Source organism: Narcine bancroftii, chromosome 13 (assembly GCF_036971445.1).
Source record: "Narcine bancroftii isolate sNarBan1 chromosome 13, sNarBan1.hap1, whole genome shotgun sequence".
Taxonomy (NCBI): domain Eukaryota; kingdom Metazoa; phylum Chordata; class Chondrichthyes; order Torpediniformes; family Narcinidae; genus Narcine; species Narcine bancroftii.
Window position 1 is genome coordinate 52,832,089 of NC_091481.1, and position 20,428 is coordinate 52,852,516.

The 20,428-nt window shown below is 44.3% G+C and overlaps 1 long non-coding RNA gene across 1 annotated transcript in view; it reads left to right on the forward strand.

The window, feature by feature from the left end:
- The window catches only part of LOC138748183 (uncharacterized), a 401,110-nt gene extending 381,345 nt beyond the window's left edge, over positions 1–19,765 (forward strand). The window contains exons 2-3 of the long non-coding RNA XR_011347856.1: positions 3,097–3,221; positions 19,127–19,765. This is a non-coding gene — a long non-coding RNA (uncharacterized lncRNA). The remainder of the gene's footprint in view (positions 1–3,096; positions 3,222–19,126) is intronic.
- Positions 19,766–20,428: the final 663 nt, after the last annotated feature.

Consider the following 20,428-nt stretch of genomic DNA (forward strand, 5'->3'; position numbering starts at 1 on the left):
GCAACACTGTTTCAGCGCCAGCTATCAGGACCGGGGCTCAAACCCCACGCTGTTTTTAAGGATTTTGTACGTTCTCCCCGTGTATGTGTGGGGCTCCGGTTTTCTCCGTTAATTAGGTGTAATTGGGCAGCATGGACTCGTGGGGCGAAATGGTCTGTTACAACTCCTGTATGTCTAAAAAATTTAATTTTTAAAAGGTGCAGAGTTATCGAGAGAGATCAGAGATGCAAAGCTCAGGTCCAAAACATCAGAGGTACATCTTTATCTCCTTTGCACACTGCAAGACCAAACCTCCCACAGGATAGACCCCTTCCATTAGCACATACCCACCTGGATAGACCCCTCCGCCACAGCATGAACCATCCTGGGATAGACGCCTCCCCCACAGCACAAAACACTCTGCGATAGATCCCTCCCCCACAGCATGGAACCCTCCCCCCCCCACCCCCAGATGGACACTTCCCCTGTAGCACGGAACCCTCCCCACCCCTGATAGACCCCTCCCCGCACAGCACAGATCACATACAGGCTATAAAAGCTGCTCACATATACAAATGTTGTGCATTACATTGATATACATTGAACACACATCGATGCATGTTCTTCAGGCAACAGCATCACGAGTGTAGTGAACAATAGAATTGATTGTCTTCAGGAGGATTCAATGCAGCAGAAATGTCTCGTCAATGTTGCACCAGCTGCGATACCTTCGTTTACATTTGTGGCGAGTACATGCTTCTCTTCTGGTGGCCAAGACATACCCTGGGTTCCTCACATTTATGCGCAACATGTACAGTCAACCTGAGAGCTTGCCTCAAAGGTACTTGGAAGTCAATGCCATTTGCCAGAATGGCAAATGTAGCCAGACAGAAGGATCACATGACAGATTGTTACTTCTGTCTGACCGATGGATCTGGCTTCTCTGCTAAAAGTAATCTATTGAATACCCCAATCTGCCTTCAGCCATGAGACCAGTGGCACATAATGACAGTTTACCAGTTCCAGAGACATGGGGCCCAGATGAGGCAGGTGAAGATGCCACAATGAACGATCCAGATGCGGAAAATGACACTGATCCAGATGTTGATGCCAAGTTATCCTCATCTCATTGTTTGGCTTGGCTTCGCGGACGAAGATTTATGGAGGGGGTAAAAGTCCACGTCAGCTGCAGGCTCGATTGTGGCTGACAAGTCCGATGCGGGACAGGCAGACACGGTTGCAGCGGTTGCAGGGGAAAATTGGTTGGTTGGGGTTGGGTGTTGGGTTTTTCCTCCTTTTCTACATCATCTCATAATGTAGCCAGAATTAAATGACCAGGTCAGGGACTGAGGTTTGTCAAAAGCAAATGCAGAACTATTTGGTTCAAGACTGTAAGGATGGAGTTTGCTGTCACCAGGTATGAAAATGTCTGTCTTTCAGAGCCTGTGACAGAATTATTTACACAGGTTGACAACCTCTGTTACTTCACTGATTCTGATGGGTTCTTCATGGCTTTGGGTTGGGTGTGTGACCCACAACAATGTTGTACACTTTCATATGCAGGACATTGCGACCATGGAAAAGTGGTATCAGGGCAACTGGAATCCATCAGTGTTGGACACTGACATGTGAGGCATCAGATGCTGAGTACAAGCAAGAACATTGGACAACAAACTTTTTCAAAAGGTTTGCTTCCTGAAAAAAAAATATGGGGATTATCCTGCAATGTGCCCTCTCCCTGTGTCTGCATGGATTTACCCCGGGGGCTCTGGTTTTCTCCCACCCTTCAAATCAAACCAGGGGTTGTAAGCTGAAAACAAAGATAATTTCAGATTTTCAGTCTCATGTTGGAAGTTGGAGAAACGTTAAATCAACTTTATTGAATTTAGCACATTTAATCGTATAATGACGCTGACACATTTGTGTTAGTTCAACTGGCCTAAAAATGTTTTGCTACTGATTTTCATTTGTACTCAGCATCTGATGCCTCTCATGTCAGTGTCCAACATATAGTCGGCCGGCATCAATGGATTCCAGCCCTCCTGATACCACTTTTCCATAGTTGCAGTGTCCTGGTGAAACCTTTCACCATGTTCTCAGTTTTCCACCTTTTAGTTGTAAGCTCCCAACACATTTGAAGGGTAAACCACGGGAGCATTTAGAAGTTCAAGGGTGAATGCAGAAAATGAATTTTCAATGACCTGCTGCAGTTCATGGCTTTGTCTGGTTGAAGTCGAATTAAAATTTGCCAGGAAATTACAGAAATAGATTATATCGAAAAAAATGGTACATGATAGGAAAATTTTAAGGTGATTTTTGTGAACAGCCCAAAATCCATAAAATACACTCAAAACTGTTCAGGAAACAAAATTTTTGTTGTCCACTGAAATCAGTGACAAAACATTTTTAGGTCAGTTGAACTAACATAATGTGTCAGCATTAATTGAGCATTAACGTGCTCAATTTATTAAAAGTCAACTTAATGTTTCTCCAACTTCCTATGTGACGCAGAAAATCTAAAATGACCTTTGTGTTCAGCTTGAAGTTGTCTATCATAATCCCTGATTTTAATTCAGGAAGCAAACCTTTTTAAAAAAAAAATTGTTACCCATTTGGGCTGTGCCCTGGAATTGGAGTGAAATTCTTCGAATGTAGGGCTCTTTTGGGGTTGAATGGGATCACAGGCATCAGGTGACATTGGAGAGAAACAGCGCAGGGCTTTGCCAAGTGACAATAACTAGGCTCATTGCTCCTGTGCACTGCAGTCCGCTCATGTTAATCTCTAGACCACAAAAACCACTGAGGCGCTCATTCCGTCGATCCGCTTAAACTCCACGTAAACATGACCTGACTGCTAAATGCTCCCGTGGTTTGCCCTTGAAATGTGACCGTGTTGGGAGCTTACAACCAAGAGGCAAAAAACTGGGAACATTCTATCCTCGGACTTGTGAGGAAGTGTTTACAAATGATCCCCTGGTGGATCCTGAGGTCATTCAGTTCAGCGACTCTCTGTACACAGAGTTGTTTCCTTCCAGGCCGATGGCTTATGAGTGGGAGTTGGGGCAGAGAATCATCGCATTGGGTTTTAATCTAATTTTTAACTTTTTAAAAATTTAGACATGCAGCACGGTAACCGGCCCTTCCGGCCCACCAACCTGGTGCTGCCCAATTACACCCAACTGACCTTCCAATTCCAGAGGACATCTGAATAAGAGGAGAAAAGTTGAGGGGAGATGTTGGAGGTAAGTTGTTGACACAGAGTACTGGTTGCCTGGAATGCATTGCCAGGGGGGTGGTGTAGGCTGGTACAATAGGGACATTTAAAATACTCTTCGACAGGCACAGGGATGGAAGAAAAATAGATTATTTTGGTAGGATAGGTTGGAACACAATTGTGCAGAAACACAGCAGGTCAAACAAGTGTACTTTATAGAGCATAGATAAAGATACATCATCAACAAACCGGGCTCAAACCCTTCATCAAAATAAAACAGTTTGCTCATATCTTGATGACCTGCTGAGGTTCTTCCTGTGTTGTATTTTTAACTTTAATCAGAGCGTCTGTAGGCTTTTGTGTTTTACTCTTTAGACCAGTTTAGATAGTCTAACACAGTGTCAATGCCCCGGTTAGAATCCTGCGCTGTCTGCAAGGTGTTTGCACATTCTCCTCGTGTCTGCGTGGGTTTCCTCCGGGTGCTCTGATTTCCTCCCACCCTTTTAGGTTAATTGGGGTATGCATGGGCTGGAAGGGCCTGTACGTCAAAATGTTAAAATTTAAAAAGGGCCACACTATGTGGGTGGAAACTAGAGTATGCAGAGGAATCTCCCCCCCCCCACCCCGCCCACAGACCCAGGGAGAATGTTCAAACACCTTGCAGACGGCACAGGATTCGAACCCGAGTCATTGGCACCCTAACAGCTTCGCGCTAACCACTGCGTTAGCACTGCCGCCAAAACCCTTTATCGAGACAATCTCTCTGTTCCTACCTCAGGAGATAAGGTGATGACTGGCCTGGATCGGTGTCCCAAAACATCAACCATCCCTTCTCCCCACGGACTCTGCTCGGCCCGCTGATTTCCTCCAGCAGGGACACCTTTCGCTCCAAGTTCCAGCGTCCGCAGCCTCCGCAGTCCACAGGGAATTGTCCGTGAGCAGCTCTCCTCCAGGCTGTATAGACCCCTCTCCCACACCATTCTTTGTGTTTCCCTCCCCCCCACTCCCCCTGGAAAGAGGCACACACCCCCCCCAACCCCAGCATCAGTATAGACCCCTCCCCCCCACATCACTTTTTTGAGTACCCCTGATCTGGGTGTTGGGTACAAAGACCTTGGTGGATGCAGAAAATCTGCAGAGAGAGAGATGAAGGCAGGCAGAGTAAGGAGAGGACGTATGAAATCCATAGGAGGAGAGGAGAGAAAACTTGGGGTGAAGAGGGGGTGCACAGTGGTACTGCTGGTAGAGCAGCTGCAGCCACCCAGATTCGATTCCGGCCTCCGGTGCTGCCCTGCCTGGGGTTTGCACGTTCCCCCTACGGCCGCAGTTCCTCCCACGTCGCTGTGGATTTGGAGGCTAATTGGGCCACATAAATTGCCTTTAATTGTGTAGGTGAGTGGTAGAATCTATGGGGGGGTGGGGGGGAGGGGTGGGATTGATGAGAATGGGCTGAGAATATAATAAGGTTAGCGCAGAAGTAGAGCCTGCTAGTCGGCATGTACTTGATGGACCTGATTCTATGTTTTATACCTGATTCTATGTTCTATATCGAATGCCCATGTGTTATGGGTGTCCTGTCCTCAGTTAGACATGCTTGGATAGGTTAGTGTGGCGGTTAATACATCACTGAATCCACCACTGTCTGTAAGGACAGCATTCTCCCCGTGTCTGTGTCACTTTTCTCCACATGCTCCAGTTTCCTCCAAAAACATACGGGATTGGAATTGGGTGTAATTGGGCGGCACTGACTCATGGGCCAGAATTGGCTTCTACCATGTTTTTGAATTTTTAAAAGTTAAATGGGATCGGTGTGTACGACAGCAGAAGTTTTGTTATATGGAGAGTTGATCAAACAAATTAATGATCTCACTGAAGTGCGTATCATTCTTAAAGGGTCCTATGCATCTGCAAGGACCTTCGGCCCGAGCATTTTCATCATGTGTTTGGTTTGCTACATCGGCTGTTTTGTTTTATCAGCAGAAGGACTTTGACAGATTAGGAGAATGGGCAGAGAAGTGGCAAATGTCGGAAAAGTGTAGTCATGAAAATAAACAGGCAGAATATTTTTTTAATGGGGAGAAAATTGAAAATACCCAGAAGCAAACAGACCTGGGAGTTCTCGTGCCTGAAGGTGAACTTGCAGGTTGAGGCCGTGATGAAGAAGGCAAATGTGATGCTGGCATTCATTTCAAGAGGAATAGAATATAAGAGCAGGGATGTGAAGTTGAGGGTTTATAAGGCACTGGTGAGACTTCACTTGGAGGATTGCAAGCAGTTTATTTAAGAAAGGATGTGCTGACATTGGGGAGGGTTCAGAGGGGGCTCACTAGGATGATGAGGAGCGTTTGACAGCTCTTGGCCTGTATTCATTGGAGAATAAGGGGGAATCTCATTGAAACATCTCGAATGTTGAAAGGCGAGGGCAGATTAGATGTAGAAAGGTAATTTCCAATGGTGGAAGAGTCCAGGGAAAGAGGGCACAATGTCAGGATTGAAGGCCATCTGCTTAGAATCAGAATTCAACTCAGAATCAGGATTTATTGTCATGAACAAGTCATGAAATCTGGTGTTTTACAGCAGCGTCAACAGGGCAAACATCCATATAATAACCATCTTACAATATTACTATAAAAAATAAAAATAATAGTGCACGAAAAGTGAGGCCGTGTCTTTGCTTCATTGATCATTCAGGAATCCGATGGCAGCGGGGAAGAAACTCTCCATGTACTGCTGAGTGCTCGTCTTTAGGCTCCTATACCTTTTCCCCGATGGTGGCAGAGTGAAGAGGGCCTGACCTTGATGGTGGAGGGGTCTTTGAGGATAGAGGCTGTTTTTTTTTTAAGACACCACTTCATGCAAATGTCCTCGTTGGGGTGGTGTCTGGTGCCTGAGATGTCGCAGGCCAAGGTAACAACCCTCTTTGTGACTGCATCGATGTGGAGATTCCAGGACAGATCCTCAGAGATGTTGACAACCAGGAATTTGAGGTTCTTGACTCTCTCCTCTACTGAACCCTCGATGAGGACTGGACTGTGATCCCCTGACTTCCTCCTAAAGTCCACAATTATCTCCTTGATTTTGCTGTTGTTGGGCACAAGGTTGTTGTCATTACACCATTCAACGAGCTGATCCATCTCCCTCTGTACACTTTCTCATTGCCGTTTGTGATTCTGCTGACAACTGTGGTGTCATCAGCAAATGTAGATGGCACTGGAATTGTGCCTGGCCACACAGTCATGGGTGTATAGTGAGTAGATCAGTGGACTAAGCACGCATCCTTGGGGTGCACCTGTGTTGATGATCAGTGAGGAGGAGACGTTGTTTCCAAATCGTACAGACTGTGGTCTTCCAATGAGAAAGTCAAGGATCCAGTTGCCGGTCTGGGGGTGGTAGGGTTCAGAGGCCTAGAGTTTGTAGCTTCTTGACCAGCGCTGAGGAAATAATTGTATTGAAGGTCGAGCTGTAGTTGATGAAGAGTAGCCGTATGTATGAGTTGCTGTTTTCAAGGTGAGTGGAGAGCCAACGAGAGGCGAATTGCAGCGAGTCCAGATCTTTGCTGGACATTTCAACAGAGACACGGAGGAATTTCTTCAGCCAGAGGGTGGTGAATCTGTGGAATTTGTTGCCACAGGCGGTTATGGGGACCGGGTCATTGGGTGTATTTAAGGCAGAGATTGATAGGTTCTTAATGAGCCAAGGACCTCAAAGGTTATGGGGAGCTGGCCAGGCAGTGGGGCTGGGTGGAGAAATGGATCATCTCATGGTTAAATGGCGGGACAGACTCAATGGGCTGAATAGCCAATTTCTACTCCTATGTCTTAAGTTCTTATGGTCTTATTGATGGCATTTCTGAAGGGGAGGGGGCATGTCGAGAACTAGGGTCACATTCCCCACTTAAGGATTCTTTGGCAAAATGCTGAGAAGACATTCCTTCACCCTAAGGGGTGGCAATCTTTGGAGGTCTCTCTCCAAGAGGACCACAGAGGCTCAGCTGCCAAGTAAAAGCAGGATTTATGCACCTGGATAGGGTGAAAGGGTATGGGGCTAAAGTGCCAGTCACATTCGTCAAATGAAAGAGCAGATGCAAAGTGCTTCTACTTATCTTGATGAGAGGATCTAAGGAGCAGATATTACTTCTTAACTTTCCTGAGTATGTGAACAGCGCTTCCTACAAAAAAAACAACCAGCTCCCACTTTTAAATTAATATTTAGCCTGGAATTTTCATTTATTTTTCATCTGGTGCTGCTACACAAGGGAGCTGTTGTCACTTGGATTGGATGTGTGGTTTGCCGGCAATCTTCAAAGGAAGGCACTGCCCCTGGAGAGGATTTGTGAGTGGTGGCTTTCCCGATACCCACACCATCCAATGTTGACGGCGGACGTGCTGGGTACATTCCAGCGCGGGACGGGATCTGCCCTGCTCCAGATCGGGAGAAGGTGGTGAGCGCAGCTCCCTCCCCTCCATGGACTCCGTCAGCATCTCCCCTTCCTGGGAAAGGCAACCGACCCACCCAAGGGCACATCACTCCCCAAACACGCTCCCCTCCCCTTCCTCCCATCAGGGAGCAGGCTACAGAGGGTGAAAACGCCCACGGACAGGCTTAAAGACAGTTTCTTCCCTGCAGCCAGCAGGCTTCTGAACAGGGCGTATCTACTCAGAACAGCACCTGAGGCAGGGGCGGCCAATGGATCAAAATAAACGGCGACAAGGAGGTCTCATGAGAGCTGGCCCTGGCGGCCACCATGTTTTATTTGATGTTGTATAATTGAAATATAACTCTAGGACAAGGAATGAGGTCAAGTGTACTGAGCATGGAAGAAACAGGTGTGTGCTCCTTGTATGTCTTTGGGAGTGGGGGGGCTACTTCAAGTGCCTCAGCCTTCATGTGGCACCTTGAGCACGTGCCATGCCTGCCATACCCTAGATAAGCCCTGAATGAGCCCCATAACCTGCTGCTTGGAGCTAATTCACCTTCCCTTTTCATTGTAACCCTGTAAATTGGACTTTTCTCATGGCCACATGAATGCTGGAGATAACTTGTTAGACTGCTCGTAGAAGAATTCCTGCCCCATACACTAGGCATCACATGAGAAGTGTTGTTGCTAGAGTTTAGAAGAATGAGAGGGGAACTCGTCGAAGCCTGTTGTGTAGTGGAAGGTCTGGACAGAGTGGACGCGGGGAGGATGTTTCCTGTGGTGATGGGGACTGGTACCAGAGGGCACAGCCTCAGAATACAAAAATGTCCATTTGGAACAGGGATGAGGAGAGGTTTTTTTTTTACCCTGAGAGAGGTGAATCTGTGGAATTCCTTACTGTGGATGGCTGTGGAGGACAATTAGGGAGGTAGATAAGTTCTTGATGAGGAAGGGCATCAAAAATTACAAGGAGAAGGCAGGAGAATGGGGTTGTTTGCTTAAAAAAGCACAAAGCACAATGAAAAATATTTATTGGTTGTGCTTCTCACTGGCTGAACTGTTGCTATTTCCTCTGCATTCGCCGCCAAGTTCCATTAATCAGGTTTACTGGGAGAGCATCTGCAGTTTCAACCATGCCCACATCTCTGACGTGGGGCTCTGAGGTTGAGCAACTCAGGGTGTTGTCCTGAGGGAAGAGATGGTGAAGCCTGTTTATTTTCTTGGTTCAGGTTTACCATGGCAGCTGTCCAGTGAGAGGTGGGGTGGGGAATTTTCCAGAAACTCTTGGAGGCTGAGGGGAAACCTGATAGATGTTTATAAAATGTTGAAAGGGGTGTACGTAGGATGGACAGACAGAATCTTTCTCCCAGGGGAGAAATGTCAAATATGAGAAGGGGAGATTTAAGAGAGATGTGTGGGGCGAGTTACTTTTTGGTGGGTGCGTGGAACAGGCCGCCAGGGGTAACAGTAGAAGAAGACATAATATTTGGGTTGGAGCAGTTTCTCGATGGGCACAGTGAAGGGAGGGATAAGGATCAGGTGCAGTAGAAGAGTACAGTTTGATTTAGCACCATGTTTCGCACAGAGATTACACTCTGCCTCTCCACAAGCAAACTGGGAGATCACTTCCCTGAGCACCTTCACTCTCTGCATTTGTAGGCTGAAGCACCTGGGTAACTCTCCTGGGACCCGGGTGCGATTACTGGGGCGAAGGTGCTGCCAGCACCTTTTAAGCTGCAGGGGGATTGACCCATTAAATCGTCAACCTGTTGAATGACACGCCACGCACTCACCGGGAACGATCTTCAGATGCTGGCTAAGCAACCCTGTCGTGCTGCCATCCAGCAAGCAACTGTTGTGACCACCACCGTCAGGTGAAGGCTGTGGCCATTGGAGGAGCGGCAGGATGTAAGCACCGCACATTTCAGGAGATGCGGCCCGATGACGCACACACACAGGCACTGACGTCACCGGAACAACCAGGTCGGCCATTTTTCATTTTCAAGCTGCCAGTTGATGCGACCTGGGTAAGTTTAACTGGGTTCCCTGACTACCTTTAAGGTAGGTCAGAGACCCTTGGACCACGCTGACCGGTTGACCCCATTTTATATGGCAGCTTGAATGACGGGGATCTCCCAGAGGAAAACCATTTCAATTCTACACCCCACTCCTGCACTGATGTGTCTGTCCATGGCCTCATGTACTGTCAAACCAAGGCCCCCTGTAAATTGGAGGAACAACACTTCATTTTCTGTCTGGACACTCTCCAGCCCGATGGCATTAACACTGACTTTTCCAGTTTCTGCTAGCCTACCACCCCCCCCCCCACCATTCCCCATCCATCTACCTTCTTTTCTCTAGCTCTCCATCCCGTCCCTCTCCATTCACAGAGTCATTCCCTACCCCCACCACTGTTTGCTGGTGTCCCCTCCCTCCTTAATCTAGCTATTACCTCCTGCCTTTGGGACTGTCCTCCTCCCCAGCCCCTTCCCCCCACTACCATTTTCTTCAGGCACCAGCCTACATTTTGATGAAGGGTTCAAGCCCAAAACATTGGTTCTGTATCTTTATCTGTAAAAACTACACTATTTGACCTGCGGAGTTTCTCCAGTGTTGTGATTTTCCTTTATTTTTCTCTGCAAGTTCCACAGCTCGCGTCACCTTTTACTAACATTCATCATAGTTGGTCCAAAATAAGTAACTTTTTGTTTCAGTTAGGTGAGAACAGGCCCTTATGCTTCGAGATTTCATTGCCTGGGGAGAGTCACGTGATGGAGTAGTGGCCAGTCAGGAAAACCAGCCCTCTCCATAAAAATACAAAAAAAGTTAGGAAAAGACAAAACACAACAAAAATAAAATATAAGAAATAGAAGATAAAGTAACAGAGAAGAGAAAGAGGATGGCACCCAAGAAGGAGAAAGTAAAAACAACCGAAAAAAATAGTAGAAAAGTTGACGGAGAAGAAAGAAGAAGGCCTTACCTGCATGAAGGAACAGGGAGCTGTGGTAGCAAGGAGCACCCGACCTTCAAGGTCTGTGCCTGCCCTGCTGAGTCGCAACCTCCCAGCCGGTGGACTTCAAAAATGGCTCTCAGAGACAAACAAAAGTGCGCAGTGCGCAATCAAAGGAGAAAGAGGACACCGATGGGAGAGGGCCTCAACAGAGGAGCGGGCAGCCACAGCACGAACAGCTGAGGGACGCCCGACACTAGGGTGCTTAGCTGGAAGATGAGGAGGGAGCGAGGAAAGAGACAAGGGAGAAAGATGGAGGGGGGACCGGCAAGCGGATCAACAACAGGAGGCCTGACAGATGAGCAGCCTAGGAGGGGAGGACCAGCAGCAAGAGGCCCAGCAAGAGGAGGCCCGACAAAGAGATACAAACAGCTCATCAGGAAAAAGAAAAGACGCAGACACAAAGAAGAGAAGAAGACACAAACACAGATACAGACACAGAAGAAGAGGAAGAAGAAGACCAAGATCTTCACAGCGAAATAGAAGGTAAAACTGATGGACAGAATATAGATAAAGTCTTTTTTGAAGAACAAATGAGATCACTAAAAGAATGGTTAGCATTAGAATTTAGTGCAATTAAAAGGAAAATGAAAAGAGCAGAAGATAAAATGCAAAGTTTAGAGCTGGTCATGACAGAAATAGGGAAAAGAATAGAGAATGTGGAAGATTGGGAAACGGCTGTAGAAATGGAAGTAAATTATTTAAGAGAAAAATTGGAAGAAAGTGACAAAAAATTAAAGGGACACAAGAGTTATTATCTCAGAAAATTGTTACGTTAGAAACTTATAGTATGCGAAACAACATAAGAATAGTGGTCCTGAAGGAGGGTGAAGCTGGCACAGACATGAAGGAATTTATAAAAGGATGGATCCCGAAGGTCCAAGGAATGACAGAAATGCAGGAAGAAATGGAAATAGAAAGCGCACACAGAGCATTAGCTCCGAAACCACAGGCACATCAAAACCAAGATCCATCTTGATAAAAATTTTAGTTCAATTTTCCTCTATTTTATCATCTTTCCCCTCATTCTCAGTTTGGTATAATTGTTCATAAAATTCCTTAAAGTTTTCATTAATCTCAGTTGGGTTATATGTAATTTATTTGTCCTTTTTCCTTGATGCCAGTACAGTTCTTTTGGCTTGTTCTGTTTTAAGTTGCCAGGCTAATATTTTATGTGTTTTTCTCCCAGTTTGTAATACTTTTGCTTTGTTTTCATTATATACAGTCACCTCTCGATTTAACCATACACTTCTTCATATGCCCATTGTGACACTTCCAAGCTTAAATAAGAGGGTCAGAGCAAATTTTATTGAATTTTATTGAATTGATCACTGTGTCATCATTTGACTCCAATTACATGTTGAGTGCACCAGTCAAACTCCTTTCCGTCACTGAGATTACGGGGAGGTTATATCCCTAATCTGACTCGGTAAATGTAGTATTCCGGTGGCCACTTGATGTTTAAATCATCAATCCTTAGTTGGAGTTTAGCTGTTCTGCTTTCCATCAGATATACACTTTTTAATCTTCCCCTCCATTGTTTTTGTCCATAATACAGTCATCATCTCCTTAGCGAGCGTCAGCAGCTCTCCAAGTTACCATGCCTGGTTTCTGGAGTCACTCCCAATATAAAATATGCGGGGTCCCAAGGTAGATCTACCCCCCCATGATTTGTTTAATTTCCACCTGAAGATCTCTCCAATATTGATATAATTTGGGACAGTCCCTCAGACTGGTTGCTAATCTTCCCCCATTCCCCCAGCAAAAATTCTGAGGTACTACTGTATCTCACCGACAGTCTTCAATACTCTCAACTTAATTTTCTATTCAAACTCCCTCCAGGTAGGGCTGCTTGTTAACTGGTGACCACCAAGGGGTGACTTTCCCCACATTTCATCTGTAATACAAATATTCATTTCTGATTCCCATTTCTCTTTAATTTCCATGGTGTTTCTTGTGACGTTATCTTGAAGCCGTCTATATAAGTGAGCGCTCAGGTTCTTCTTTCTCACTCCCTCCATTGTCAGCATGAACACCTTTTCTCGTGCAGATTGGGTTTTTTTACATATCTGCCCCCAGTCTGCATATGTCTTTAAGTAACACTGCATTAGGCAGAGAGCTAATAGCCAAAGAGGAACAGGTCTGGCCCTGTGGAGGGGTGACCCAGGAACACCAGGTACTGAGGGTTTCTGAGAGGGGCTGTGGACAAAGTGAGGACTCTCTCTGCCTTACGGTAGACAAAAATTAAAGAGTTTCATGTATGTTGCATTCTCAACATAGTATTGCATGACAATCATGGAACCTTTACCTTTTTTCTTTTACTTGAAGAAATCTAAAAAGATGCATCCCTGACAAACCAAATTCTTTTCTGAAGATGTTCATATGACCAGAAGAGGGGCAGAGGGGATCACTGGAGTCTCCCTCCCCCCAGCCCCCCTCCCCCATCAATGTGATCTACCGGGATGTTGACTGAAGAGGGCGTGCAAAAATCATTGAGGACCCCTATCACCCCCGCACACAGCATCTTTCAGCTGCTCCCATCGGAGAAGAGATAAAGGAGGATCAGAGCCAGCCCCACCAAGCAGTGTGAATGATGAAAGACCAATGGAACTGCTCACATTGATCCTCCAAGGCTCTCGTATTCACGAAACAAAATGTCTACTTATTTATTTGTAAATATGAATACTTGTCCTGTGTGTGTATTGCTTGTCCATACGTGTGTTATGTTTGGTTGTGTGTCTGCATGTTTTGAACCGAGGACTAGAAAATGCTGATTCGTCCGGTTGTACTTGTGCAATCAGATGACAATAAACTTGACTTGAAACCGTACCAGATTCCTGCGAGGTCACCCAACCTGTTGTTCACCTCAGTGACAATAAGATCAGGGTGATCGCAGAGAGATGACATCATCCACGTGGATTTCTCTGAAAGTCCAGGTACGAGGATGTGCAGACAATGTGGAATCACTCAGGATAAAGGAGTGACTTTTGCTTTCTGGAAACGTGGCGTACCATCGCACCCCAGGGGGAAAATTTTCTCATAATCCATAATCATTTTTTTTGAAACTTTATTTATTAATTTTAACATATGAAGAAAGTAAGTAATTCATGTACAGAAAAAATACAAAATAAAGTAATACAAGTACAAAGTAACATAGTTAATACAATACCAATCTTGGCATCTCCCCCTAACAACTAAAAACTAAGACTAAAAAAAATACTATTTTTAACCCCTAAACCCCCCCCCACCCCCACGATAAAGAGTGAAGAATTAATACTATTAGTATAATAAAAAAAATTAAAAATATATATCTTAAAAAAAAGATCGATATATATAAAAAAACAAAAATTATATTAATTAAGTATTAATTATTAATCCAAAAAAATTTTATTATATAAGAATATATATGATAAAACAAAAACAAAAAGAACTTAAACGAAAATAAAAACAACTAATAATAAAAAAAACTAAAAAAGAAAGGGCATGGCAAGATGGCGTAAGGATCAGACATGCCTTCCAGTCCTCTCCTGACTCTATCTTATTGTTTTGTCTAGAAATGCCTGTTAAAATTCTTTAAAAGTTTAGATAACTTCAGTGCTGTTAATTTAACTTCTGATGGTACAACTGGTGAAAAAGAGCAAAAAAAAACGACAACAGATCATCAAAAAACTACATTTTCCAAAAGTTCAAGTTTTGGAGCCTACCTGTAGAAAAGACACCGGGACTCAGCGTGAAATGGATCCCAGGAGAGAGGTACAGTGTTCGGATGCAGAGCTCTATGTTACATCGGTAGAGCCCCCTAAAGAGGGTGCCAAACAACCTTTAGAACAAAGAGTTACTCAGGTTCGCACATGCGCAGTAGCATTTGACGGCAATGTTATGAATGAACCGCTTGTAGTATCATCAGCTGAAGTATTACCAGCTGAAACACCGACTGGGGAAAGGCATTTGTCAACTGTAGTGGTGGCACTGCAAGCTGCACCTCTTGAGATAGAAGAACCTATACAACTTGATGTACTGGGAGAACTTAATACATTATGGACTGGGGAAAACCCCGGCCAGCATCCTCCAGTCACTGCTGGAGAGGCTGTGGCTGGGGTTTCCACACACAGTCATACTACAAGGAAGGCAACCAGAATGAAGGAAGGAACAGAAGATCCTTTGGTTATGCAGAAGAAGCAGGAATCTGTTGAGCCAAAATCTCTTCCAATTGAAAAGATTCTTGTGAATCTTGAATCTAAATTATCTTATACAATGCAGGGATTATTCAAGATTATGACTGAACTTAGTACTAGGTTTAATACCCTGGTGAAAATACATTCTCAACAGATGGTTGAGTTTGGAGCTTTTAAACTTGAAGTGAGAGATAAATTTAATTCGTGTGAAGAAGATATAGACGAAATACGGGATCAAGTTCTTGATGTGACCAAAATGGTTGAAGACTTACAAACTCAAAATAAAAATTTGGTGAAAAAGATTGATTATTTGGAAAACCAATCCAGACCGAACAATATAAAGATTATTGGTGTGCCGGAAGGTATGGAGGGACCAGACCCAAGAAAATTTTTACTGAATGGATTCTGCAGGTGCTGGGTCAAGAACATTTCCCGGAAGGTATAATACAGGAACGTGCTCACAGAGCTTTGCGTAGAAGACCTATTTCAGGTCAAAGTCCAAGACCTGTTTTGATTCGTTGCTTGAATTATTATGACAGAGAAATAATTTTACGAGTGGCTATTAGAAATGCACAACAGAGAAAATCACCCTTGATGATTCAAAATAATCGAGTTTTCTTCTATGCGGATTTGAGTCAAGAGGTTATGTTCCAACGACGGGAATTCAACCCTGCTAAAGAGTTGTTGTGGAAGAAAGGTTATAAGGCAACCTTTAGATATCCAGCTGTTTTTCAAGATGGTTACCAATCAAAGTTCTTTGATTATCCAAAGGAAGCTATAGCATTTGCTCAAGAGCTGCCAATCACTCAGTTTCAACAGAGATATAGTCCGCCGCGATCTCCAAGGAGACAAGAGATGGAAGAAAAGAGCCGTGCTCCAAGAAGGAATGGTCGTAATGGTGACTCGGCAGTTGGAGCTGATTAAAAGAAGAGTTGTCCTTTTTATTTTCTAATGCTTTTTTTCAAAAAAAAAGAGATATTAAATAATGATGATGTTAGTTTAAGATGAAGTGAGAGTTGGGGGAGAGAACTGGATAGGCACTATTTTCTGAAAGTCATCTGCTACGTGTGAGTTATCTCACACCCATTTTTTTTGGGAGTTACCGCATTGCGTGGTTTAGACGGGAGGGGGTATTTTTAACCTCCTACCCGTTTTTTTTCTTTTTTTTTGTATTATTAGATTAAAGAGTGAAGGGGTTTTTTTTGTTTAAATAATTAAAAAAATATTTTTTTCCTTTTTTTTCTCTCTTTCTTTTTTTTCTTTTTTTAAAATTGTATTAAGAGAGGGTAAGGGGGTAAGAGTTGGGTTTTTTTTTCTAACTGTTGTAAGACATGTCGAAATTTAAATTTGCTTCTCTTAATGTTCAGGGTTTGAATAATCCTATAAAGCGTAAGAAAGTACTTGCTTATTTAAAAAAATTTAAAGTAGATGTGGCCTTTTTACAGGAAACTCATTTGACAGATAAAGAACATTTGAAACTTAAGCGGGACTGGGTTGGACAAGTCTTCTATTCTTCATTTAATTCAAAGGCAAAAGGAGTTGCGGTTTTGGTACATAAGAATTTACCATTTCAATTGCAAGACAAGGAGAAAAATGGAGGAAGACTACTTAAGTTGAAAGATAGATAGTAACATAGATTATGAAAGGGATAGACAGAGTGGATGTGGATAGACTATTTCCGTTAAGAGGAGGAAAGATTAAAACAAGAGGACATGAGTTAAGAATTAAGGGGCAGAGGTTTAGAGGTAACATGAGGGGGAACTTCTTTACTCAGAGAGTGGTAGCTGTGTGGAATGAGCTTCCGGGAGAAATAGTGGCGGCGGAGTCAATTGTATTATTTAAGAAAAGGTTGGACAGGTATATGGATGAGAAGAAGATGGAGGGTTATGGGCATTGTGCAGGGAGGTGGGACTAGAGAGGGGTGTTTGGTTCGGTGCGGACTAGAAGGGCCTAATGGCCTGTTTCCGTGCTGTAAATTGTTATGTTATGTTATGTTAATTGTATGATCTATAATGAATGTATAGCGATTACTTGGAAGAATAGAAATGTATTGTCTTTAGATAGGTGGTATTCAGCCAGTGGGCTGATATCGCCTCAAACCGTGCATCTTGGCACCTCACAGTTCGGCGGGCAGCAACCTCCTTTGAAGAAGACCGCAGAGCCCACCTCACTGACAAAAGGCAAAGGAGGAAAAACCCAACCCCAACCAACCAATTTTCCCCTGCAACCGCGTCTGCCTGTCCCGCATCGGATTTGTCAGCCACAAACGAGCCTGCAGCTGACGTGGACATACCCCTCCATAAATCTTCGTCCGCGAAGCCAAGCCAAAAAAGATTCAGAGATGAAGTTTTGTTTGGTTATGGAAAGAATATCTTTTTCTGTACAAGATAAGATGTCTTTTTCTGAGTTAAAGTGGATCCCATTCATTGATTATATACAATTTAAATAAGTTTGAATTAATCATTTTTTTTTCTTTTAAAAAAAACTTTTTTTTATTATATATTTTTTCTATATATATATGTTTTCTTTTTTTTCATAATCCATAATCTGAAGGAAAATACAGTGCTTGGAAGTAGGTACAGGCAGGGTGTAAGAGATAAGTTCTTCACACAGAGAGGGGTAGATGCATGGATGTGCTGCTGGCAGCAGGAGGCTGGGACAATAGGATCTTTTAAGAGGCTATTAAATAGGTATATGGAACTGAGAAAAATGAAGGTTTTGCAGCAGGGAATAGCTGACTCCAGATAACACAAGATTGATAAATGTTTTGGGTGGCACGGTTGGCCTAGTGGTTAACGCAAAGCGCCAGCGATCACGACCAGGGGTTTGAATCCCACACTCTCTATACTTTCTCCCTGTGCCTGTGTGGGTTTTCCCCGAGGGTTCAGGTTTCCTCCCACTGTTCGAAACGTACCAGGGGCTCTAGGTTAATTGGATGTAAATTGGATGGCATGGGCTAGTGGGCTGAAATGGCCTGTTACCGTGCTGTATGTCTAAATTTAAATTTTTTTTATTTTAATTATAATTTCCCTATTGCAGAGCACAATTACCTGATTTTATTCATTCTATCATTACCTTATTTCTCCTAATTCTAGTGCCCCCCCTCCCCCCAATGTGTAATAACACTTCAAGATGGCGACACGGCTGCGGTCACAGCAGCAGCCACCCCAAATCCCAGGACAGCTGTAACTAACAAGTAGATATATTGAACACAAACCCAGATTCAACAAGAGTTTACAGTGAGTCTGGAACTGCAACCTCTTGTCGCCAAACAATGAGCGGGTCGCTGGGGCAAAGCCACAAGGTTTAGCAGCTCGACAGTCGTGGAGTGAGGCCCTACTGAAGAGACCAACTGCAGGGCAGTGTGGCAAAGTGGCCTCAGCTTTCCAGTGGCGCCTGTTTCGATGGTCGTGGAAATGGTGCGACGTGGCGGAGAAGGGGGTGGGGTCCCAATACAACCAGAGGGGTGGAGCAGTGTTAGCCCCGAGAAATCCCGAAGGATGTGTTGGACGTGGTCAATGTTGAGGCCTCAAGGCGTTCAGATCATCGTAGGTTGTGTGGGGGGGGTGCTTTGAGATGAACTGTTGCTCTACCGCCTCGAGAAACTGACGGTTGCTGGCAGACGGTAACGTCCAAGTCCGGCCGATGCCGGGAAACCAGCCATAAGATGGCTGCTCTTGGACCTTTTGTAACATCCAAAGGGAATTGCGACCGGGCATATTCGTTTTCACCGCTTGTTCGTTGAAGTCTGGTGTTTCTGGCACTGTTGATCATTTCAAATTGGGAGGAACGGCTTAGGGTTTAAATAATTAATGTTCTAAGTGGGATAATCTCTTTAAAATGATGGCCATGCCGGTGTATTTTGGCTGCCTGTCGTTATTTAGATAGTAACCAATTTATTCCTACTTGAATGTTAAGCGTTTGGATCAACATGTGTTGTGTTAAATGCGTTACATAAATAAACTACTGCTACCTCAGGAAACACTATGTATGGAACCACTATTTGAATTAATTACATTAAACAAGAAAATCTAATCTACTGGGGTCAAGTACAATACATTGATGAAGGGCCCAGACCCGAAATGTTGGTTACCTTTGACTTCTGAAGGCTGTTGAATTTCTCTGGCACTTTTGTGTATGAATTAATTGCCATAATTGTAACATTCTGTAAACATAATTCTTCGCCAGAACACAATGCACTAACATCACAATGTTACATTCATTCATTCCCTCATTTACTCTCATTGTTCAATCTATGACATAATTGACCACATTCATTATAATTTCAAATTATTTATGTTCATTTGCAAATTTCTTGCTGATCTCTACAGGTGTACCACGGAGAGCATTCTGGCTAGTTGCATCGCGGTCTGGAATGGAAGTACCAATGCACAGAACAAGAAATAGACCTCAGAGGGTAGTGAACTCAGCCAGTACCATCAGGGGCACCAGTCTTCACTCCATCAAGGACATCTACAAGAGACTGTGTCTCAAGAAAGCAGCCTCTATCCTCAAGGGCCCCCATCACCCATGCCCCCTTCTCACTGTTACCACTATCGAGAACATCTACAGGGAACGCTGCCGTCGGAGAGCAGCAACAATCATCAAAGACCCTCACCACCTGGCTCACATTCTCGCTGCTGCCATCAGGAAAGAGGTATTGGTGCCACAAGACCTGCCCCTCCGGGTTCAGAAAAATCCACTACCCATCCACCATCAGATTCCTCAATGACAAACTCAATCAGGGACTCATTTAAGGGACTCTTGTGCATTTTATTGTTTTTTTTTATTCTCTCTGTATTCCAGTCAGTTTGATTGCATTCATTATCTGTTTATAGTTCTTTATCTGTTTACACTGTGTAGAGTTTATTTTTGCACTACCAATTGGTGGTAATTCTGCCTGCAGGAAAAGGAATCTCAGGATGTATGTGATGTCATGCATATACTCGACAGTAAATCTGAAATCTAAATAGGTGTGTGTGTGTGTGTGTGTGTGTGTGTGTGTGTGTGTGTGTGTGTGTGTGTGTGTGTGTGTGTGTGTGTGTGTGTGTGTGTGTGTGGGTGCATGTGTGTGTATGTGTGTGTGTGTGTGTTTGTGTGTCTTTTGTGTGTATATGTGTGTGTATGTGTATACACGCGCGCGCACACCCACAAACATACCCACACACACTCACAAACACATACATACACATAAACACACACACACACACACGCATGCACGCACACACGCACGCATGCACACACACACACACACACACACACACACACACACACACACACACACACACACACACACACACACACACACACACACACACACATGCACACAAAGTCCTCTCCAGTGGATCAGGATTTTAAACCTGTGTCGCCCTCTCCTGTTCCTGCTCAGTTGGTGCAGATAAAACATCAGCTTTTCATTGAACTGGAAGAAGTGTTCGGGGAACCATGTGCAACATAAGACGTGCTGGAGAAACAGCAGGTCATACAGTATCCATCAGAAGTGAAGGGATTTAACAGGAGAGGGGGGTTTAACAGGAGAGATTGCAGAGGCTGGGGTTGCAGTGCAATACAACCAATATTTCAGGCCTGGGCACTTTGTCAGGTACCTGACTAAAAAGCTGGGGACTAGAAGC